Source organism: Lygodium microphyllum, chromosome 23, assembly GCF_053477565.2.
Source record: "Lygodium microphyllum isolate KBCC chromosome 23, Lygodium_microphyllum_v1.1.10, whole genome shotgun sequence".
NCBI lineage: Eukaryota > Viridiplantae > Streptophyta > Polypodiopsida > Schizaeales > Lygodiaceae > Lygodium > Lygodium microphyllum.
In genome coordinates this window covers 32,760,754-32,766,014 of record NC_141157.1, presented here as the reverse complement: position 1 = coordinate 32,766,014, position 5,261 = coordinate 32,760,754, and positions in this window count along the sequence as shown.

The window sequence follows — 5,261 nt, the reverse complement described above, 5'->3', positions numbered from 1 at the left end:
GACAAAAGTGAATACCTAGCAGTCTTCAGCTACATAAATAAATCAACTGGTTAGAAATAAATCCTAACCTTAATTTATTACGAGTGCGCACTCTAAACTCATAAACGTTTATTAATTTAATATGCATTTTGCGAAATCACCCACTATGGAATCACCTATGTACACACTAAATTAATGAAACGCCCGAAAAGGACAGGCGTCCCCATCAACTTCTTACACAAAGAATCCACTTTGTGTATGAGCCCCGGTCATCAAAGTTTACGGAATCCACCGTGGAATATGCCTCCTGGCATCACACTCTCTCTCAACAATAGAAGTAAGATGATTGAATAGAAGAGGAGAACAAAAAGCTTCAATTGTTGCACTAACAGAACTTTTGTAGTATGGATGTACCAAAAGGGTAAATACAATTGAGAACTCCTATCCTTGTATAGACTAAGATTAGGATTAGAGTTAGGTTACTTCTCTAGGGTGTTTGCACCCCACTTTGCATTTTAGGGTTTCCACAAAGTATGAATTAGGGTTTGCACCCTCTCTTGGGCATCCTACCCACGTTTTGGGCTCTAGACTGGTTAAGCATACTTTGTCCTTAACCTAAATAGATCTAGCCTATGCTATATTACAAATACATGTTCCCAACTCATACAATAATTATGGATCTGACAAATAGAACTACATGTAATGAATACAATGTTTATGAATAGTGTAGAAGTGATGGCACTTAATTATTCGCACGTGCATTCACTTCCTAAGAGAGAGTGCTAGTCTTTTGTTTTGTGCACAAGAGATATGTTATTGGTTTGGGAGATGAATCAGCCTAAAGTATTATCCCACACTTCAGGACCCAAAGCCATGTATAGGTTATGGTTCAAATACTATGCGAGTGCATTTGTATACATAGGTGATTACTTAGTTAAAAGATTGCTCCATGGGTTTTGGTATTGATGATGGTTGGTGAATCAAGAAATCTTGAATTGATGAACATGAAAAGAATGGTTTTTATTGAGGGAAAAAGGGAGTTGTTGAGATATCGGAGAAATTTTGTTGGTGAGATAGAGCACGATCCTAGTAGATCTTGAAGCATGTGGCTCTCCTTTGATAAAACACATATAGTAGTTGATGGAGTTGTTATCCATCAAATGAAGTATCTTTCCCAGCTTACTTTGAAGGTGATTTGTTAGCATTGGGATAAAGGGAGTGGAAATGAAAAAAGTACAAGTGATTCAGGGAGACACGTCTAACCTATGTCCTAACCTTGATGTCCCTAACCAAGGCAAGTCGAGACTCCCTAGGTATGTCCTAACCCTTGATTTGCCCTAAGTAAATGTGGTGGATGTTGGGACATAGGATAGGGGGTTAGAGACAAAGCTAGCCAACCAAAGCCACTAGATGCATCCAACTTGAGGACTCATAGATGCGGTGTAGTGCATGTGAGTGTATATTCCTTTTTCTTTTTTTGTTTGCTTCCATTTTTTGGCATTTATTCTTTGAAATTTCTCTTTTTTCCCTACTTTTTTTCTCTCCCCCTCAGTTATGAATAATCACATTGCCATAGAACGAGGCATACATACTTAAAAATATAAATAGAAGTATGAGAAAGGTGAAGGTTGATAGGGAGATAGTAAACCTAGCTCATGAGAATGGAATCATGGATAGGAATGTACAAATGAAGATTAAGTAGTAAGCTTGGACATTGAAAGCCTAATGTCTTGTTGTTGATACAATAGTTGTTGAAGAAGAACCAATACTAGTGGTTGATGAAAACTTGTATTGTTGATGAAGCAATTATGACTTTTCCTCAAGAAGTAGATGGCCATTGTATGTAGCAATCAAGGGATATTTGCATTGAAGAAATTAAGGACCTCATTGTGGATGAGTATTTGATGTATTTGTCTCTTTTTGGAGTCTCTCAGATGATCTTGATAACTAATTGTTTTGATGATCTATCATTTGGAGACTTCTAGGACTTGAGATTTTCAAGAAAGTTTCTAGTGTTACTACTATCTTTAAGTTATCGATGTTCATTGCTAGCCTTTGTCACTAATGTGATCTATCATGTTCCTACATTCACTTGGTGAAACTTTGAGGGTAGCATGCAGTGGCTTCAAAGGCAAAAGATAGAAAGAATTAATGACAACTTTGCTATTGTTCACCATTATACCTTAAACAAAAGTTAAGTTGGATTTCACACCTAGGATCTTGCCCTCACATAAGATGTAGCATTGTTCCAAAATTTAGAGAGTCTTTTGTTATTGTCAATGCAATACATTGAGCAAAACAATAAAGAATATACAAGTTAACTATGCTTGCTTGTATACAAAAGTTAATGTTTTATTGTTTTTGAAATCCACTAGTTGTAGGAATTTGGGTTGTACTCCAATTCCGCAAAACTATCCAACTCAATTGGTTTGGCAGCTAGTCCACAAAGGTAAGTAATTAGATCATTAATCCATGAAGGTCTTGCGAAGTGACTAGCTATATGTGGTTCCTCTTTAGTCAAAACTTTATCAATAATGGGTGATATTTCAACTATCATAGCAAGTCCAAATTCCGAGCTAGGATGATAGAGTGTAGTAAAGTGGTCCCATAGTAAGCTAGGCTAAATTGAAGTGTACTAATTGAATGTTGCTTAGTTGTTGTCATAATATGACTACCATTGTGAGCAAGCTCAAGTTGATGAGAAAACCACTATTGCAAGAATGGATTTGAGGAATTGCAATCTTGCTCAAGCTCAACATGTACAAACAAATCTTCCATTTTGGTAGCCATTCTACTTTAGAGGAGTTATATTTATTTGCTAAATGAGTGACCATAGCACTTAGTGGTTGGCATACTAGCAAAGATCTCATATGAGAAGGTGGATTAGGTTTTGTGGCACTAATTTGTAGGTGAGTATGGGCAACCTCCTCCAAAGTGTTTTGGGATTCATCTAGCTTAAGTGGGTCAAACTAGTGGGTTGGCTTAGTAGCTACAGTCTTAGAGCCTAGAGCATACTACTTTTTATTACTATGTCTTTGTTAGTAGAAATTGGATTTAGATCACCCCACTACACAACATTCAATAAGGATGCATTTCACATGGTTGCTGAAGTAGAGGAAAGATGAGATTCTGTTATAAGATCCGAGATAAACGCTCAGCTTTCTTATATATTTAAAATATATATGGTGAATATTATGTTGGCACAGAGAGAGAATAGATGAGAGAAAATAAAGATGTATAGAGAGAGAGACAGAGAGAGGTAGAGAAATTGGCAACACACTAGGGACTGGACAATGGGCCAGTCCCCCCCCTTGTGGAGTTATATTATTGACAAGGAGCAAGCTTCTCTATTACACATAAGCCAGTTCTTACTTGTAGATCTTGGAAACAAGATCACGGTTCCTTGCACGGTATATAACCGGCTAACACTTGCACAACTTGGAAGTTGGCACCTTTTGATCCTTCTCAAGTCTCCTTCTCTCCTACACAATATGTGTAGGGCTCTCCTCTTAGCACTTGATTTCAGTAGAGCTTCCGCAGCACTTGTACCTTCTCTTCTCCTCTTGGAACTGGATTTCAGTAGAGTTTCCGTAGCACTTGCACCTTCTCTTCTCCTCTTGGAACTTGATTTCAGTAGAGCTTCCACATCACTTGATTTCAACAGAGCTTCCACAGCACTTGCTCCTTCTCTTCTCCTCTTGGATGCATGCAAAGTGATGCTTCCTTTTCCTCCCTCATACCCAGGGAGAGCCTCCTCTTTTATAGGCTTTCAAGAGATTCTCTTTGTGGAGAGAGACTTGACTTGATCTTCATGCAATATGTGGTTGTTCCAGGACCTACTCTGGAGCACTAATTTCAAGATATCTCTTTGTGCGTTGTTCAGATGAAAAAACGTCCAAGACAAAATTTTTAGATCTCGTTGTTTCCGATACCCAACGCGGCTCGTTTTTAGAGATTGTCTTTCTATCGCGAGATATTTTAAAAATAGATTCACCATGTCTTTTTTAAAAAGAACAGCTTCTCAAACTGTACTTCTAACTTGTGGTCCATGCAACCACCTTAAGGAGAATTCATTAAATTGCCTTGGGCCTCAACTTTAAGATTGACTTTCACACAAAAGCTTATGTCTTTTTAGACCTTAGAAAGAGAAAATCTCTTCTCTCCTCACTTCTAGAGGATCACATCTCTTGTCTTTCTTAGTGAGAGAATTACCTCTATTATCTTTCTTAATAAAAGAAAAGACCTTAAACCTTGACTTGTAAGGGAGAGGATGACCCCAAATGAATGCAATGATCATTACACACAAGTAAACGTTCCCAAGCGTACCCAGATGCACACATAAATACATATACACACTGCTAATACACTTCCTCTTCTTAGAACTTAATCCATATTCATTTATGTGTAAATCCTTGGTTCTTGTGTACACTTACACTTGGCAGACACTTCTTTCCCCCTTCATAACTTGTACTGCATGTACCAGATATCGCCATCACAGTGCTCTAATCACCCCATTAAGTGATGCACTAGGAATATTGGTCTCTAAATGGTCTGATGGCCATGCTAGATCATCATCAACACTTTAAAGAAAAGTGAGTCATTAATTTATTGACATGAATTTATTAAATAGAGAAAGCGTAATAAGCAATCAATTTAATGACATATTCTATGTCTCTTAGCCTTAGAATAAACCATCAATAGAAATATATTAGTTGAGTGGAGCATGCTTATCAAGGAATAGTGGTGCTTTGAATTGTAAAAAAGCATATGCAATGACACCAAATACAACATTCTCTTGGCCTATTATGCTTGCAATATATAATTCTTCCTCTCTGAGGAGTTTATCTAGTAAAGGGTAGGCTTGGATTGATTTAGGTAGCTTTAATTTTTGTATAGTTTTAAGCACTCTAAGAGAAGTAGGAGCTACATATGTGGAATTCTGTGTTGAAGTCTAGAGTACCTTTCTTTGCTCAACAATAGTCATTAGGTAGCTACCATTGTAGCTAGATCCTCAGTAGAATACCAATTTCATTCAACTCACTTCATTCTGCTTTCCTAGCCACCAATGTTGCAACTTTCTCCTTGCTTGTCTCACAATTCCTAGTATGGAATACAAGAATCAAATGATGCTTTTCATTCTCAACCTTGGTCATTTGCTTTATGACTTCTCCCGTGACTATTAGATAACACTAGCAAATTTGTGCTTACTTTGACCATGTCAAAGGCCTTTCTCTCATGTTTGACAATCTAAATTCCAATGTTGACATGAACATATGCATGAG